At 43.7% G+C, this 19,166-nt stretch overlaps 1 protein-coding gene and 1 long non-coding RNA gene across 2 annotated transcripts in view; both read left to right on the top strand.

Moving 5' to 3' along the window:
• Positions 1-19,166, top strand: part of SYT16 (synaptotagmin 16) — a 109,614-nt gene that overhangs the window by 26,736 nt on the left and 63,712 nt on the right. The window lies entirely within an intron of this gene.
• On the top strand, positions 9,465-13,000 carry LOC120322771. The gene is made up of 3 exons (XR_005562683.1): positions 9,465-11,122; positions 11,543-11,798; positions 12,712-13,000. It is a non-coding gene; the product is annotated as an uncharacterized LOC120322771 (long non-coding RNA).

Here is a 19,166-nt window from a genome sequence, read left to right as displayed (position 1 = left end):
TGTATAACTCATTTTCTCATCAAGTTCTGTAAGGAAACCGCTTCCCACTTGGGTTTACATCCAGCTGCACCTACTCACATGTTGACTACATTTCTAGCTCTTGCACGCAAGGAGCTTTGTGAAGGCGTATAAATAAAAGAAGAAATAGGTTCTTTGTCTTATAATGGTAGTGTCAATGAGAATGAAAATAAATAGGCAAATACTACAGAAGAGACTCTCTTTCCAGGACACTTTGCCCTAGTGAGGAAGCCAAAAGTTGAGGGTTCATCACTTCATAGTGTTTGTGTCATATTCACCCTTTTTTTATTCCTTCTCTCCAGATTGGCAGGGCCCCCACAGCTTTTGTGGCACCTGAAAAGTCTGATTTGCATGCAAATTGCTCCCGTTTAGGTTGAAACATTTCTGACATTCTTCTTTTGAACTTCTTTTTCCTGCAGAAAATGAGGGGTAGAAAAAGTTACTTAAGTAATACACCTTCTTCATGCAAGATTAAACAGAATTGCACTGGAAGCGGAAAGATGTGCTTTTTTGAGACCTGTCAGCCAGCCAACACACAGAGAGATGTACTGTATAATGAAAGAGAGAAAAGGAAAGGAAGAGTGTGAATCTGAGGACTGAAAGGAGACTGACCTACCAGCTGTATCTGAGCAGTTACTCGAGTGCGTGAAGCCCTGTTGGAGTCATATTAACCCAGCCTGGTGACTGTCATTGTGGTGACTGGTTCCTAAGGAGCTCTTGATTTATTTTCAGAGCTGGCCATCCCTGTTGCTAGATCCAGGCACCTGGGAGGCCCTGCAGACGTTGGCAGGGCATGGCAGGGTCCGAGGGACCTGAGCAGCCTGGTGGTGTTCTCTGGAGAAGATGGTACAGGACATCTTTCAAAAGATAAGCCTTGCTTGAGAAAAAGGGCTGGATTTGTCAGCTTGAACATAGATTTGTCGGGTGCCTGGTGGACTGGGTGCTGCCAGCTTTTCTGTCAGCCTGGTTTTGTTTGCTGCCCAGCTGCTGGCCTCTTTTCTTTCCCCTCCCATTACTGCTCTGCCCTTCACCACTAATTGAGTGTTTCAGGCAAAGCTGGTCAAAACATTTTTATTCAAAACTTATTTTGCTGGCAGCCAAGCTTGGCAGCAGCAAAGAAAAAGATAAATAAAAAGATACTGTCATTTTTCTGTGAGAAATTCTCATTTCAGAGTTGGAAACTGAACTGTTGTCACCCAGTTGAGAGGGAACACATTACCAATTGCTTTTTCCTTTTCTAGTTTACCTTCTTTCTCTTTTTCCTTCCATCTCCGCTCCCCCTCCCCATCTCTTTTTTACCCTACTTGCCTGTATAAAAACTGCCACAAGGGTCAAAGGAATCTAGGCTGATGTGGAGATTTTCTCTCAGGGCTGTGTTTTTAATTCAAAAACTAATCGGATGTTTTGCAATCTCCCTTCCCCAAAATGTAATGGTTATTTCTGGGCAGGTTTCTGCTTCAGATAGAATCATAGGATATCACGAGTCCCACAAGGATCATTAAAGATGGACTAAGGCTTCTCTGGTTTCTTTGCCCATCAGGGAAAGCAACAGCCAGTGGGGCAGAGCTGGGCTGGTGCTCTGTGTGTTGGTTCCCAGATCTCTCCTGCAGGCAGCAGAATTAATCCATGGAACTCTCTGTACCTCTTGAATATCCCACTGCTTGCATGCGCATGATGAAGGCTAAAAGAAGGATGTTGTTTTGCCATTGTTATAAGGACATTACCTGGGAAAGAAAACTACCACTTGTAAGTGTTTATCTTTGTGGAGGAGGAGACTCCAGGCTGGAGGAGAGGATTCTGGTATCCTAGTAAATGGAATCACAGAGTCACAGAATGGGTAAGGTTGGAAGGGACCACAGTGGGTCATCTGGTCCAACTGCTCAAGCAGGGCCATTCCAGAGCACATGGCACAGGATTGCATCCAGATGGTTCTGGAATATCTCCAGTGAGGGAGACTCCATCACCTCTCTGGGCAGCCTGTTCCAGTGTGTGGCCACCTACACAGTAAACAAGTTATTCCTCATATTCAGGTGGAACTTCCTATGCACCAGTTTCTGCCTGTTTCCTCTTGTCCTGTCGCTTGGCATCACCAAGAAGAACCTGGATCCACCCTTTTGACACCCACCCTAAACACATTTGTATACATTGATGAGGTCTCCTCACAGTTGTATCTACTCTACACTGAACAGGCCCAACTCTCTCAATCTTTCCTCATAAGAAAGATGCTCCAGTTTCTTAATCGTCTTCACAGTCCACCACCGGACCTGCTCCAGGAGCTCCAAGTCTCTCTTGTACTGAGGAGACCAGAGCTGGACTCTGCTCTCCTGATAGGGGATTCATTTCCAGAGTGGTGACCTTTCCCTGTGCTGCTTGGCATAAGTTGAGAGCACCTCAGTAAAACAAACACGAATAAAGATAACACTCCAAATTAATGCCTCACCCTTGTTTAGGGGTGAGCTGGGATTATGCAATATCCATAGTTTTGAACAACTGAGTTGCAGGACCAGGAGACTGGTATTGACTGGTTTGTACATAGCACACCAGTTGGGCTGGCATGGTATGCTGTTAGTTGCTTGGTGATTAGCAGTGGGAATTAGCTTTCAGATACCATTCCTGCCCCTGAGCCTAAAGCAAATGATCAGAAAGGTTTATTTGACAGGTAAAATTACTGGAGCAGGTTGTTTGTTTGATTTACTGAGTGAAAGCTGCAAACCAAGCAGTTAATTTTTTCATACTTTGTTAACAGCTTGCAATCTTAGGGTCCAAACTATTTTTAAATTTAAAAATAATTTTAAAACATAAACAAAAAAAGCAATCTGTGGTGCAGTGCCAGAGTAATGGTTGTGCTGTGTCAAAGCAAAGATCCCTGATGCTGGGTGGTAGCAAGTACCTGGGGAGAATATTTTAGAACAGAATTTGGATATGTATTCCCAGTTTCTGACAATCAGCAGTCTGGGGACTTTCTAACCCAGAGGTTATGTTTGGTAGCCTGTGTTGAACCCATACTTGATTTATCTGTTTGGTTTTTGAAATAGCTATGCTTTCAGGCCCTGAAACATCCCGCAGCAGTGAGTTCCACAGTCTTCTGTTGCATAAAACACTATTCCTGTGCATTGTGATTTGTACCTGATACCTGCTCATCTTGTTGTGTGCCCTCTAGTTGTTTTCTGGAAAGGTGTAGTTACAATTTATTCCTTATTTGCCACCTCCATGCCACTTACTGTTCTATTACCCCTCCGATCCCTGCCCTGATCTTTCCTCTATCTCACAAAATTGGGATTTTTCCTTGGCTAGAAGCCCTTGCAGACCACTCATTATCCAAGCTGCCTGTCTCAGGGTGGTGCTATTATAACCTTCTAAGACTTCTACACAGTAGTGAAGAAAGGGGGTGCAGTATGGATTCCTAATGGCAATACTGTTTTTGTGGCCTTACTAGTTTTCATGATAGTTCTTTATTTGCCTTGTTCCTGAACACTGAGCTATTTTCAAAGAACTATTTGGACAGTCACCGAGATCCCTCTTCTGGGTGACAATAGTCCTGGATTACATCCTTCAGCTTCTCTGCAGGTAACACTGGTGCAAAATTTGGCTTTCCTACTCTAGGCTTATCATCACGAGTGTTCCTTGTACACCTTCATCATCAATGACCTCACCAGCTCTCAGGAAGGTGTCCTATTTCTGCAACACTTGAAAAGGAGTTTTAATTAAATTTTTATGCCATTAGGAAGTTGCTTAGCACAGTTGTTTTTGGGTCTGCCCTCCTATGATTCCTCACTGAACTTGCCAGAAGTTCATGATCTGTTTTTCTTTTCCTCCTCTGAACATGATATTCACATTCTGAAGGATGTTCTTTTTTTCCCTTTTTGGCTTTACTGCCAGTAATTGCCCTAATCTGCTGCTCAACCTCAAACAACAACAATTGATTTTTTTGGTTCTTATTAAAGTATTTTGAATTAAAGATATAAGTATCCTGTTGCTTTCCTATAGTACCTGTACATGGTCTCCTGAAAGTGTTTCTGCCTTTCCAGCTATTTCTTTATACTGCTACGCTGATTTTTACGTAGTTCTCCTTTTCCAAATCCAAGTTTATTGCTTAGATTTCTGTGGGCTTTTTTTTCTTCTGTAGAGTGTCAAAGAATAGCCATTCTTGTGTGTTTCTGGGGATGAGCTGCTTTTCTATTACAGGTTTTTAACTAGTTATTTATAATGTCTAAAAATACAGTGTTTTCAGCACCCTGTCAAGATAGTTTCCCAGTCTGTGTGGTATAACTGCAGTTTCAAATCATTCCTCTTTTCTGTCTGTGTACCCAGTCTCCTGTAACCCTGAGGACAGTGTCACAATCTGGTAGGTTTTAAACTAATCTTAATCTGTGGGTTTTTAACACTTCTCATCATTTCCCCACCGACCTCGCTTGCTCTGATGTTCTCCTATTTTTCATATTCTAGGAGTTACAGCTTCCCACTGGGTTTTGTCTTCCATTGAGCCTTATTTTGCTGTCCCCCCCTTATGTGCCCTCCCTCCTATCCCACACCAGCATGAGGCTTGCCTGTTTGGAGCTGGGACCGCGGTGGGTGCAGCCATGCACACAGTGATAGGAAAAGGGGAGAATGGCTTCAAACTGAACGAAGGTTTGGATTAAATGTTAAGAATAAACTATTGACTGTGAGGGTGGTAAGGCCCTGGCACAGGTTGCCCCAGAGGAGCTGTGGATGACCCATCCCTGGAACTGTTCAAGGCCAGGTTAGATGGGGCTCTGAGCAACCTGTCTAGTGGAAGGTGTCCCTGCTCGTGGCAGGAGGGTTGGAACTGGACGATCTTTAACGTTATTTCCAACCCAAACCATTCTGTGATTTTATGATCCACGTAACAGCTGTGATTGGAGAACAGGCTGCTTGTGGGAGAGAGGTCCTTGGAGAGAATAAAAACTGCTGGCACGTTCCATCTTGTACTGAGGCTTTTGCTGCAGGTTTTGATTTACATCTCTGATCTCCAGCAGACCTTCACCTAATTGAGTAGATTGACCCTGGCTCTTATATTGCCTGCAATTAATCAAAGACTGACTAATTAGCTCTCTCAATGGCTGGCACCTTGCAGAAAGATTGGGAATCACTTACATGCTACCTCTGCAAGCCAGTTTTATGCTCTGAGATTTATAGCCAGTCAATTCTACTGAACTCCATGGATTTACTGTAAACTTTAATTATTATAAGCTCTGAAACATAATAGAAGTTGCTTTATTTAGCTACCTTAAGTGGGAATTTAAAAACAAAGTTCTGTAGGTACTTTAACTAATTATACTCAGTATTTTGACCACAGTATTAAAATTTAGCTGAATTTGTCGTCTCTCCCTGTATCTCTTAAATACACTGAAAACCAGTTGGCTAAGCAATAGAGTCCAAACTTACTCTTTAGGGCTTAAAAGTAGTTTTTTTTCAAAGCTCTTAATTTTAACCTAGATAACTTCTGAAGTTAATGTTTGACACTGTTGAAATGTAGAACTTGACTTCTGAGTTAAGGTCCGCATTTACCAAGTTGCAATGATCATTCAGTGATGTTAACTGCCACCCATTGGGAGTTTTAAAACTGAAGATGCACTGTAAAATAAGATGAAATTAAAGCAGAAGAAATGTCTACAGACACTTACTCTTTGCCCAAACTCATTTAAGTTAGTGCAGTTTGTGCCGGGACAGAAGCAAAGGGCAGTGAAGGGATAGAGTTGGAGGCTGTGGCACTGTCCTGAGGGCAGCCAGCCACTGGTGACATCCTCATCAAGAATGATATGGGGGGTTACTTTTTTTTTTTAATTTTTCCCCAGCCTATTTATGAACTCCTAGGTGGTCCACTGAGCCCCAATTGGGCCTCATTTTTCTGCAGGAAGAGGGTAAGCAAACTGTACTTTGCTTGTTTTGTTGCTTTTAACTATGACACTACAGAAAATCACATTTGTTCCCTTTCTTGTAACAAATATCCAAATCTCTATTTACCAGTGTTAATGCACTTAATTAAATAAACTAAATTGCTGTGGGCAATTATGTAGGTTGCCTCTTAGTGTACTCCAACTTGCTTTTGGTTCATCTTCTCACAATCCTGAGCCCTGGAGGTCTTCTGCTGACTTTTTCCAGTGCATCCCACAGATGACTGACATGTGGAGCCCAGACACACTCACCTGTGCTGTGTTATGGTCCTTGGTGCCTGTAAGGTTGAAGTTGCCTGCTTTGCTTGACTTTCTCTTAATGACATTTGTGTCCTTTTTGTCATTTCTATGACTTAAAGCATGTTGTTAACACTGAAAGCACAATACTTTTTTTGCCCTCAAGTCAAATCCTGAGCTGAACTACCCTTGCAACTGAGCCTTTACTGATAGTGAATCTCCTCCCGTACATGAGACAATAGTCTCATAGCTATTTTTTCACTGTTTTATTTTCTTTACAGTGCTGTTAGATAATTATATTGCATTCAAGTGGAGTTGCATTTACTCTGGAAACATGGTTGATCTCTTTTAAGTGAGGATTCCCTGCATGTTCTAGAACATGAATATTGAGTTTCTCTTCAGAGTTCCTGAAAGTTTTGGAGGACCATTTTTGTGATATCCACTGTTAAAGTATTCACTTCCTCCCTCTTCCTGTCTTGTTTCGGAGCACGGCTGGAGCGGGGCTGGGTTGGCAGCACAGCCCTGGCTTCCTCCTTTCCCCTGTGCTCCAGGGTATGCTCCAGGCAGATCCCTGGCTGTCATTCATGTGTGCTGAGCATGGACAGATGACAGTGCCTGTGCCGTGTCGAGTACTGTGAAGGTTTTCTGATAACATTCCTGGTGTTTTGAGCTCCTTATTGGCTCCTTATTGGCTGCCTGCTCATGGATCTCCAAATGGTTTTACTGCGTATCGTAAGCAGCTGGTCCCTTTCCTTCAGTCTGATACTGCTGCTTATCAGTGTCACTGGGATTGGACTGTATTGTTTGTACATGACAAGTGTTTTAATTAGCTAAAGTAACTCTGAAGGCATTTTCCTCTTATTTGGCACTATTTTCAGTTGGTGTATGTGTTGCTGTTTGCTGGTTCTTCTTTCTTTTTTTTTTTTTTTAATTTCCTGGTGTATGGTTCTGTCTCCCTCATCTCTCTCAAAATATCTGTTAGGGTGAGTATTTCCCTCTCTACCTCTCATATCACTTTCCATGGTGGAGTGTTTGCTTTTGCCTGTATTCCAGGTCTGTCTCATTTGTCCAAGCTACATAGCCTATGTGCTGCCTTGGTACTTGTGTTTTTGTTCCTTCCCTGGACAGAGTCATTGCCTGTGACTCTACTTACATTTTTGGAGATTTAGATCTGCTCTCGTCCATACTCTTGCTTGCAAGCTGGACTTGTGTAACCCACAAGTTCTCTATTTAATCTGATGTTTCCAAAGAACTTTGTGCGTTCAGTTGCAAGGTGAAGAACTCTGATCATTTCTTTCTTGATTTCTGATCAAAATCTGACATTTTTTTCTGAGGATTTCCAGCCTCCCTTCATCTCATCTGCAATTGTAATGGTTGGGGTTGTATTTCTGGAAACAGTCTCTTTCAATGTTGGACTATTTTTTTTTTCATATATAAAAGAAATCACTCAGCTTTAATTAGAAAGAGAAAATCCTTGCCACTGATTTTCAGGTATCTAAGTAGACTTGAACTACCCTTTGGAAATCCACCTCATGTGGAGTTTGAGTTGGCCTGTCTGCTTGCTTTGTTTTTGGGTGTTGATTTGCCTACTGGCTTGTAATTGCTGGGCATCCCATTAAACTGAGTGCTGCTCCAGCCTTTCCTTCTTCCCGCCATCACTGTCCCAGCAGAATAAATGTAGGTTGCAACAGAGACACTGGGTTTCCCCTGAAACTTCTGCAGGTTCCTGTGAACTGGACTGCTCAGAGTCACTTTGGATGCTATTAAATTAGTGGGAAACTGTTTGAGTGGAATAAGTGAGCCCTGGGGTTCAAGCTTGGGGTGGAAGTTAGAATTGGATCCAAAAACCCATCTGTGAAGTGTTCAGGAACACAAGACTGGCTGTAGCGAGCCTGGCCATCAAGCAGCACATACTGGAATAGCCACAGGGAAAATGGTTTTATCAAATTACTGCTTACTTAATAATCTACAGACACAACTTCTCTCTTTGCATACTTCAGTAAACCAGGTCAGATTTCTCTACTACAGGTTTAGGGGGCATGTGGATTTTGTTGATATTTTGGACTACAGGCTCAGCTTACCTTGTTTGTGGCTAATGGCTCACAGTTTCATTTCAGTTAGTTTTCAAGTGTGTTTTTAGGTAAACAAGGCATTTGGTCTGTGCTGCCTCATAGAAATTTTTGCAAGGAAATGCTGCGGAGTCCAGACATGTCTTTAATTGAAACACTGCTTCTGCTAAGACAGTTTCCTCCTCATGAGTTCGGGACCTTGTCATCTATACCTGTCAGCAAACAGCAGGTGAACATGACTTAGGCAGAAATGTGTGGTGTAAATATTTCTGACTTCACGCTTGTCTGGCACAGGCACATTCCTTTCAGTGTAGCCTGCTCCTGAACTCTGTTAGCCCACAGGAGTGGAGTACTGGGAGACACTGGGTGAGTTCAGTAGGACACGCCGGAGATGTTTCACTCATATATTCATACCCTGGTAAGACTGCCCTGAAGTCTTTTCATAAGCTTTTCCAGCTTTGGGGCTCTTGACTCAGCGACCTGACTGTTGCATGCAGTTTGCTCTTTTGTCTTATATTTCTCTTGAATAGGGCTTGGCGCAGAGGGGGAAGAATAATTTGACTTTAAGCCCAAGAAGTGGGAGATGTATTTGTTTTTGCAAGTCTAGAGAACGTTGAGAAAGGCTTCATGTAGTGAGCAAAGTGAAAGCGTGAGCCATTGCTGTCTGTGTGCAGCTTTATTGCTATCCTGCCTTCCCTGCACTTTAATGGCTTTGTTCAGCCAAGTTTCCCTCCAGCAAATGCTGTGTGCAGTGATAATTGTTTTGCAAGGAACTGCAATGAGAGTGGTGTATGCTAAATACTGGTGGAGTGTCATGGCAGATATCCCATGGCTGCTGCTCTGCAAGGGAATGAAATAAGCCACACCAGTGTAAAGCCTCTTTTCCTTGGCATAACTGGGCCATGCTGGGGTTGATCTCACATCCAGACCCAGGGCAATCATGTTGCCAGGATCCCTCTCTGCCCTTCGCTCTCCAAAAAGACATGAGAAGACACAGGGCATGGAGGTAAGTAAGGATCTGTAAGGGCAACAGGACAGCTGGTGGCAGGACTGGAGCTCTCAGGAACCCTCTAAGGTCCTGGGGTACCCCCTGGCTCCCTCCTTCTCCCAGGGTTTGCAAAGCCTCATTTGTCCCTTTCCCTCACCACTTGATAACAGGGTTTGTGATTCAAATGAGAGCAGAGTGGGTCTGAACAACTCTTGTCTTGGTTTGGCTCATTGTGGTGAGACACTGCCTGTCTGGGGAGAAAGATGTGTGGCATGTGAAGGCAGCGAGGACTTTGTGTGGTTTTAAATTAAAAAGGTAAATTCAGACCAATGAAGAAGCTTGGCTGAAATACCCTTTCACCATCTCTCTGACAGATGGGAGCCTGGTGCACCTTAAAAGCAAGAATTAAAAATCAGTTTATGAAGGGGTCTCTCAGAGCTGCTTCATGGCAAAAGGCTGCTGATGGAGTTTTGAAGAAGAGCATTGCCTGCCAGGCACCAGTTTGGCAGCAGATGACTGAAAGTGATCCTGAGGCTTGGCCAAGCTGGAAGCACGTCCCGTTGCTGGGGGAACAGCCATGCTGTGGCTCCCAGGTGAAAGGATGTTTGATCTTTAAAATAGTGGTGTAAAGGTTCATGTGAAATACATTGTCTGGGTTTTAAAAATACCAGCTTGACATTTAGTGGGACATAAACAGAATATATCTACAGTTTAGCTGGTGGTTGACAAATAATAATAAAAACTGACTACATCTGAAAATGTATTTGAATTTCTGCCAATTGTGCTCTAGCTCTTTTAGCACAACAGTTCTGGAAAAAACAACCAGAAAAAGGGTAGCATTGAGTTGACAAGGAGGAGAGTTTATTATCTTAACATTATTGTGCTATTATTTCTGGACTACTTTTTTCCATTGTGACTTAATAAATGGTGGATTCAAGAGTAAAGTTTAGAGTAAGAACTTAACATGGGAGACGAAGTAAAGCAGCTGAGTGGATGGGAATGAGAGTGGATGACTTGTAGAGACTCCCATTTTCCTCCATAAATATGAGTCCTGATGAATTGTGGAGAAATTTGAATGAAAGTGAATAAGCATTGTATTTCCACAGAAAAGTAGTTAGGAGCTACAGTGAAAGTTACAAAGGGGAGAGTTCAAAAGTAAGGGAAAAACAGAAGAATAATTGGGAAGAAGTTTGGAGTAAGCAACTTCTCAGGTACAACAGTAACTCAGTGGCAGTGGCTTGAAGGAGGGTGGGTTTCCTGGGCGAACTGTACTGAACCTGAGACCTCATTTTCTCTTTGGCAACTCATTTCACAGCCTCCCTTCTGGAGCTGCTAGATGGACATTTATTTTCAATCATGCAACATTGGAACTAATTATATGTACAGGGAATGATGCACCCACAGACCTGTGTGCTCAACTGCCCTGGCCCGTTCCTGGCAGCCCATCTCTGCAAATCTTCAACGGACTGGTGCTCCCTCCAAAATTAGCAGGGAAATTTCCCACGCTGGCTTAGCAGAAGTCTCCTGGGCAATGGATGGAAGCTGCTCAATCAGTTGGTTTCAGTGACATAACCAGGCTTCGCCTTTCCCCTGTTGCCCTGCTGTGCTCTTGCATATTTTTAGCATAGTTTCACAGCTGACACCTCCTGCTCTAGGACCTCGCACGGCTCGTCAGCAGGACTGCTCAGCCGTGCCTGATGTTGGCATCACGGGGACAGGGGAGAGGCTGTGAGTCTGGAGAGAGCCTTGCTGAAAGGCATGTGTCCCCAGCAGTGGCTTTTCAGCAAGGCTCTGCCCATCCCATGCCTTTTGCCTGCAGCCATCACCCACCCCAGGGAACCAGACACCCTCTCCAGCTGCCTGATCCACGGGGATTCTGCTGTGGCAAGACTCATGTAAGTCAAGGGGCTTGATGTCTGCTCAAGAAGGACTTTCACCCCCCCTCTTGAGCTCTTTCTAAGTAGCTTTTATTTTGAAGATACCAGTCTGGACTACTCTTCAGGGATCTGCCAGGTAGCAGCTTTTATAAACAGGATCATGAGAACACCTTTTTTTTTTTGGAGGGGGAAAAAAAGAGTTGCATTAGGAACACCTGCAGAAAATTGCCTCAGGGAGCAGTTTGCCTTAGAGAGGCAAGATACTGCTGAGAGCAGATTAGAGCCAGCTTACAAATTGCTGCAGGCAGTGGGGCCAAAGCTCTTTTGGCTGTGAGCAGCCAGGTCTGTGTACTCCCTTCCTCCCATTTTCTATCTACCTTCCCCATTCTCTCTCACGTTTTGAGCATTGTGAGTAGCTGTGTGATTTTTATTTTACAGCCTTTCCATGTTGTTTTTGAGGAACACCAGGTACTCCAGAAGCTGGAAACAATTTTTTTCCACTAATTAGTAAATTGCTGGGAGGAGCTTCAGTTTCACAGAAGAGAGACCTTTTGCAGGCAGAGACAGTGGGGATGGATTTGCCCTGAATGCTGAGGGAAAATAGCCCTTCTTCAACTGGGATTCAAAACTACATCCAAAATGCACGTTCAAAGCAGCACTTGTGTGGATGGTGAAAAGAGCATGTGATCTCACAGTAAGTATCACAGAGCCTTCCTTAAAATATACATTAAGGTTAAAATGAATTAAAAAAGAAAATAAAAACAAACTTGAAGTCCATTCTCTACTTTTTTTTTTTTGGTACATTTTTGCAGTGAAGTGTGACTTGATAAGAGCCAGTCTCCAAGATGAAATCTCCAGCTGTTCATGGGTGTGTAGAAGGTCTATGACCTGGTATGCATTCGGATCAGTGCTGTGCTTACACCTTCTGCTCTAAGAACAGCTGTTACCTCTGTGTAACACAACTCCCATCAGCAAGCACAGAGCTGCTGCTGGCACAGCTTTGCCCTTCCAGCCTGGGAACCTGCAGAGATGGAACAGGGCCTGGCTAGAGGGTGAGCAGTGATTCAGGGAAGTAATGACTGGTTGAGGCATGGCAAGTGCTCCTTGGAGAGGAAACTCTTTGTTTTAGACTGCTGTGATCCTTACTTTTTCACTGCAAATTTGTGTAAATTTGATGGAAAATGTACATCTCTAAAGTGGATCCAAAATACTTACGACCAGAGTGTGGATTTAAGCTGGGCAATAAATTATACATCTGTACAGGAGAGAAAATAACTTACAACTTCCTGATAAATGAATGGCAAATTTTTTTTTAGGCAAATTTGACAGCAAGATAATTGTTTGAATGAAGACTAGCACTCCTAAGGTGAGAGCAGTAGGAAAGCTACAGGTGAGGTAGTAGTTTTTAAATCAGCACCATTGGAAGTGGCATAGGCAGCTTTATCTTGTTTCCCTGGCTAGCATTCCTTTGGTGGCTGTCACATGTTTACCAACCAGCGGGGTTCCTTCTTCCTTGGGATATTAAATCAACAAGCACATGCAGAGAAAAGGGCAAGAGCACCTGCACCACTCCTGTTTTTCAAACTCAGGACTGTGTCTTTCTACAGCTTTGCCCAGCTTGTGTGATCACCACAGAGTCCGAGGATTCAGCAATCTGTCCCAGGAAGAAAGTTTTGAAATGTGTTATTTGTGAGAAAAGTGTTCTTGGGAAATTTCATTGCTGGTTTGACTCGTTTTGCTGCTTTGTGTAGGTGTGATTAGGTAAGTCTCATGTTTGGAATGCTTTGGGGCTATTTCTTGGTGAGAAGATAGCTTTCCTGTTTTGTTACTTTGGTGACAATTACAGTTTGAAAAGCAAACCCTGTGTGACCCTCACTTCTTACTTGGATTTGCAGGCTGCTTTAGTTTTCTTGAAATATAAAGGTCCTCGAAATTGAGAGGAATGAAATAGGAGTTAGTCTTCTCTTTTCTGCTTTTACATTGTTTTGTTTCCTGCTATAATATCAGATTTTATTGTAAAGCAGTAGTAAGACCATAATTCTGGATCCATAATGAGTTACAAAAGTGCAAAGTATTTGCATTCCTGTTAAGCAGAGGGCATATCTGATCACTGTGCAAGGGAAGCCACGGGTGCTTGCACGTATTTGTGACTGAGGTTGGTTCAAAAAAAAAAAGGAACTCAGTGTGATGGCTGTGGGAGAAAACAGCTGAAGGGATCAAAATAAAGTAGTAAATAGACTTCATAGCTTGACTTCAGTGTGTCTGAAAACATCCCAGGAACATGCTGAACTTTATTCTTATGGTCTTTTATGTCAAGTGTTTTGCAGAATGTTTGCACACGTGGGCTGGGCTGGAGCATCAGCACTGCAGAAGCCCTTGAAGTACATGGAATCTATTTTAGTCTGTCTCCATTGCATCTGTTTTGGCTAACACTCGCCTCTATCTGCCTCCCCCCTTCTCTTCTTCTGGCTGTGAAGTGGCATGGCTCTCCATTTATCCCTGAGAACAGTCAGATGTCACAGCTTGAAAGAAGCTCTGGGTAGATGCTTTGAAACTTGTTAACGCAAATAAATCCTCTGAGACAGTGCTGTGGTCGCGTTCATCTGGAGAAGGCCCTTCTTGCAGGTTTTGTAGTGCAGGGATCCTGCCCTGCACGTCACTTTTACAAAAGAATTATTGAGGGCGGATTACATCATAAACATTTGTTTTCTCTGAGACCGTTCCTGCTCCCCATCAAATCAGTGACCACTCTGCTTTTGACTTTCCATGGCCTGTAGAGGCAGATATTTTGGGCATAAGTACCAATCTTTGATTCAGTTCCGCTGAACTTTTCAATTTCTGGCTGAGGTGAGAATTAAGGAAGACTGAGGAGTGCCTGGAATAGAAGAAGGCATGATATAGGAAAGAATAAACTGGGAAAGCACACATAGGTAGTCAGTTGGTCTCCTGGCCATTTAAAACCACCTCTGGTTCCCTCTTTCTTATGCCTGCAGGACTTCACTGCTTTTCCCTTCACAGAGCCCTGGGTTATCTGAACGATGACTTCAGTTCACGCCATTCTCCATGCAGCCCTAGTAACTGGTTAACTGGTTTGTTACACTAATGTGGATAGAGAAATGTTCACAGTACCATGGGAGGAAGTGGCAGTACTTGCTAAGCTCTTCACTCGGTTAAATACACGACTCTAGAAACCACTGACATTTTTTTTCCCCCAAGCATTTGTTTTAATGGCTTTGGTTGTTGTTAGAACATATTTTCCCAGGGCGTGGGTCACTTGGTCGATACCAGAGGCCTAGAAATCTTCCACAATATGCTCTTTCTTTGAAACCACACCCTGCTTTATGAGCAGCAGCCTTCCGCTTCAGGGCTCCCTGTTATATACCAACAATTCCTCCATCCTGTTCCTCAAGAGCTGGAGCCTAAGGCTGCTGGCTAGCCCAGCTCCCAGGAAGCTGTGTGGTGGAGCAGCATCCCCTGTGCAGACATCCTTTGTATCAGGATGAAAGATACCTAAGGATCCCTCTTATCAATTGTGGCAATACCAGAAGTTAATCTGGCAACAAACCACCTGCGTGGAATGAAACTCAGTGTAGGACTTGTGGCTTTTAGGTTCAGAGAGTGGTGGATTGGTGTCCTCTGAGACACAGTAAAGAATGATCCAGGAGGGGAAGTAGAGCCTGAATGCCAAAGTTGAGTCTACTGCTCTAACACCCTGATTTCCTTTGGCAATGACATGGAAAGGGCACAGCCACAGCCATTTTAGGGGATGTAGTTCTCAAGGTTGTTAGATGGTAACTGTGGGCTTTTCACGGATGTGAATCTCATCACCACCACACAGAACTTCTTGCCTCAGCAGCAGCAGGGCTGTAGAACATTACTCTCTCCCCGCTGATGTTCATGCCTCTTTTTATGGCCCCTTGGTTTGCTAAATGCCAGACAGATCGTCTGTGTTTGTGGCTGGGCTTAAATGCAGGGGCTGAAAACCTTTAGTGGAATGTATAAAGGTTGGTCTGGCTTTTCCTTGAAAAAAAAAAAAAATCAATTACTGGTTGTGCTTTCAAGGCAAAATTAGGCACTAAAGCTGCCCTTTTAGCATTGCCAGTTAGAAGTTTTAGAATAAAGCAGGTGTTCTGCGCTGACGTTTGACAGCAGTCCCTGATCTAGGAAGGTCGAGGGATACACACTTGTCCCACTTTTTCTCTTTGATCAGCAGTTTGCCACTGCTGTTATCTGGACGTGTTAAATGGGAGCTGAAAAAGGGACGCAGTGGCTCGGGAAGGCTCAAAAGAAGCAGCACCAGGATTGTAGGGAGTGTGTGATGCCAATACTGGAAACTTTGTTTTCTTTCGAAGGTCAGGGGTTGGGGTGTGGCCCCTGTGAGGGTCCTGCTGCCCAGTGTCCTGCTGCCTGTCTTCCCTGCATACAGCCAGGTATGTGCTGAGTGCAGGCGTGAGCTGCTGTGCAGACAGAAAGCACCTTGTGGCCTCTTGCCACTCCCTCATCTCCTTTGGAACCTGTCTGGAGATGCCTGTGGCCTACAAAGAGCCAACGAGTTACAGGTCAAGGAGGAGCCAGGGCTGTGTTCAGAGGGTGCCCTGCTTTCCATGGGCACATGGCCTGCTCTCCACAGATGGGAAATCGCCTAAGTATTAAGAGATTTGGTTTGATTAGCTAAAACCTCCTGTTGGCAGAACATTTCCAGTCCCTGGAGCAGTGGAGATCAGACAGGTTGCCAAGGCAACGCACAGCCTTCAGTGAGAGGTTTGCTGTTGCATCGTCCTTGGTCAATTGATGGAGTAGGGTTTATTTAGGTCTTTGAAAAAAAAAAAAACAAAAAAACAGAGCTGCTGTCCAGCCTTTTGTTGTGGTGAGTCATTGTGCCTTGGGTCAAATTGGTGAAACTAAGAACAAGGTTTTGTGGATGAGAAAAAGAAGTACATGAGAGCATAAAGATCCCGATTAGATTCCTCTTTGAAGAGGTGAGAGCTCTTCAGTGCTGAGTAGAGACAACTTATTCTTTGTTATGTCCCCAAATAAGAGAAACAGCAGCTGAGATCCTCCTTTCTCCTCCCTCTTCTCCCCTTTCCTCTCTCTCCCAAATGTAAAATACTTTTATTTGCTAGAGGACTCTGTGCTCACTGTTTAATTCTTGACTCATACCAGAGATCCTTTCAGTTTGACCTTTTGTCACTGCTTTGCTTGTCGCTCTTTGCTCTCTTCTCTGTTGCAGAAGGCTTGGTAAATTCAGCTTATACAAGTTCTCATTTCATCACATTATTCCTCCTTTTGTACCCTCTGGGGGGATGAAAAATCTCATCCTGTCAGCACTGTGAATGCCACTGTGGCAGTGGCTTGTGCTGAGAGTCATTGTGTCTGTCGTTGCCTATTCATTGATCCGGACCCAAAGTCAGGGAGTGTACTGGGATGTGGGCATCTCTCACTATGACTGTTCCCTGAATTTACTGGCATAACAAAATTGAACCAGCAGTGTGCAGAGCCTTCTTTGAAATTTTGGAAGGGACCTGATTCAATGTTCCTGTATGCACAGTCAAGGAGGGAAATGCCATTGTACTGAGTCCAAGCCTTGACTTCCTAAGTTAGTAAAGGCTTTTTTTTAAAGTGATTCTGGCAGTGATAGGGAGGACTCCAAGGCTGCAAAGCAAACAGTATCACACCTGGTGAGCTGAAGGTGGTGTATGGGAGACACCATCGGAACGCCCCTTTTTGTTTCTCTTGCTGTTGAGATGAATGTGGGTTGTTCTCAGCAGTGGGTACCTTGTTAGTTCGGGAAGAAATCACTGTACGAGCAAGAATTGCAAAGGGGTCACTGTGTGGTTTAACATGGGGAGCCTGGCTGGCATTTTCTGAACATGCAGGTACTGTTCTCTTGTGAGTGTGCACCTCAGCTGGTGTCATGTAGCACAAGGAGAAGAGAAGGAATTAAAAAATAACTCTGGACACTGCTTGCTGTGAGATAAATTTTGACCTTCTCTGTAATAAAACCAAGGCATGAACTTTATAGACAGTGAATTGTATGTGAGAGGGAAAAATTTAAATGGGTGGGGAAGCCTTTAAAAGTCTGCATTGGCATCTTTACTTATTTACCCTTCCTGAGAGAATGGCAGTTGATAGATGTGTCACTGTGCTGATGCACAGTTATCTTCTTTCCCTGTCTCAAAATACTGCATTAGTGGTACCATGGCAACAAAGAAGTTGTCTTTAAGGAAAAGGGAGGAAAAAAAAGCATGACTTCAGTGTTCAAGAAAGGTGGCAGACTGACAGCCCTAGTCTTCCCTTTCTATCAGTATGGCAGTGTTAGTGTCAGCTATGACAAAAGTGTATCAGGTTATGAGCTTTATGTTGTACCATGGCTGAAAACAAGCCTGGAACATGATCTACTATGGGGAGAGCAGGATGAGAATCTTCAGAGAAAATGAGCTCTTGTCGGACAATTAAATTCTGTTTAAGCTATAACTTTTTCTAAGAAATGGATCATCCTGAAAAAAACTTTCCTAGACCCAAGTTGTGTCCTTTTTCAGGATGGAATTCCTCTCTGAGCAGAGCGTGGCGGTGGTGAGAAAAAACAGCTATTCCTTTCTACTGCAGTATTTCTGGAGGTTGGACACCAAATCAAAGGACACATGGAAAGGGAAATTCAAGTCTCTGTCTTTCTTGATTCAGGCTTGCATTTAAGTACAGGTCTCACCTCTAACATGAGAGCCCTAAGCAGCAGGAGATTGGCTTTTAGGGACTAGATTCTTTCTTTCATTTGATCTAATTCAAATTGTATTTTTTGTTATTACTACTGCCTCTTTCTTGCTTTCCTACATCATAGGTGAAAGTTTTCACCTCTAAGTTAGTCACCTCACTGCTTTGTGTGACGCTTGTTTTTACAACAGAAAATAGTTCCAGTGCACAAACCTGAGAATTTGAGCATAGCTCAGAGATTAGGGTGGACACTGAGACAGAGAAGAAATGACAGCAAACTTGAGTGTAAGGGTATCTCATAGATTGTGGAATAGGAAAGTAATTTCCGGCCTGGTTCTAATTTTTCTCCACTGCTCTGGAGAAGAACTGACAGAAACAGTTGTGAGGCTGCAGCTTTCACTGTGATTATTTCAGCTGTGGGCCCAACACTGAGAACAATCCTGGCAGGGACCAGTGCTGGTACAGGAGGACCAAGGCCTGGAAAGGTGTGACGTTCCTCGTGCATTGAACCTATTCAGCCCTGACATGAAGGGAACCAGCTTTCAGTTCATGAACAGCAGTTCAAGTGCTGTGCTGCTCAAATTCTGTCTCTCTGGCCCTGTTAACTTCAATGAATTTTGAATACCATGCTGAACTGGAGCCATTTCTAATGTTATTACTAAGATTGATAATGAGCCTCTGGATCACCCTTTAGAATGACCTCCATTAGACAGAGTGACACATTTCTGTTCCCTTGTTCCATCTATGTTTGTGGTTGTGTGTCCTTACAGATGGAGAAATGGGGAGAGAGCCAGGACTCTTCTGGATGCAGGACATTAGGTGTCATTGTTTGCAAACACTGTGTTCTTGCTGTTGACTTGAACTAGTGCTCCACACTTGTTTGAAAAGCATCCAGCAAAACTAATAATTCATCTTCTCTAATTGGAAAATACCTTTTGTTGAAGGCAGAATATTTCAGAGCTGTGTCTGCTTGGTTACAAATGTCACCAAGAGCACTGCTCAAGGCCAGGATGGCATTTCTGCTGCTGAGAAAACAGTGCTGCCATAGGGCTGTACAGAGTAAAGTACAGAGCAGCCTTTGTAAGGTGGAAAATCTGGCCTCAGGGAAAGCTTTCTGGAAACTGGCCCTCCTTGTTGCTGGCTTGTGGCTCTCGTAGATTTGCTGCTGGATGCTCTGAGGTTTGCCCTTCCAGTGTTTATGTCTTGGTCATTTATCTATAGCAGGTTCTCTGTGAAGCCCAGACTACATCCTGAGAATTCAAGTCTGAGTCTGACTTTTTTGAGCCTCAGTGAGCAGGTTGAGAAAAATTAAGTCTACTACTACTACTACTGGCCCCAAAACAGGCTGCATAAG

The sequence above is a fragment of the Pipra filicauda genome, unplaced genomic scaffold (genome assembly GCF_003945595.2).
Source record: "Pipra filicauda isolate LSUMZ 115617 unplaced genomic scaffold, ASM394559v2 scaffold151_size3305965_pilon, whole genome shotgun sequence".
Lineage (NCBI taxonomy): Eukaryota > Metazoa > Chordata > Aves > Passeriformes > Pipridae > Pipra > Pipra filicauda.
This window is presented reverse-complemented; position numbering and strand designations above follow the sequence as displayed.